The following is a 304-nucleotide window of genomic DNA, read 5'->3' on the forward strand; positions in this document are numbered from 1 at the left end:
CTGAACTAGAACTGAACTAGAACTGAACTAGAACTGAACTAGAACTGAACTAGAACTGAACTAGAACTGAACTAGAACTGAACTAGAACTGAACTAGAACTGAAATAATTGACATTCTACTGTTTCCATTTCACTTTCAGTTTATCAAGTGTTTTCTTTGCAGTTTCAAATAAAAAGAAACATACGATAGTTTAGTACTTGTAAATAATTGTTCCGTATCATTCGTTTACCTTGTAGTAATATAAACTTGACTAATCAAATTATTTTTTTTTTGCAACTTACAGATAAGAGGACAAAAATAAAT

The sequence above is a fragment of the Lucilia cuprina genome, chromosome 2 (genome assembly GCF_022045245.1).
Source record: "Lucilia cuprina isolate Lc7/37 chromosome 2, ASM2204524v1, whole genome shotgun sequence".
NCBI classification, from domain to species: domain Eukaryota; kingdom Metazoa; phylum Arthropoda; class Insecta; order Diptera; family Calliphoridae; genus Lucilia; species Lucilia cuprina.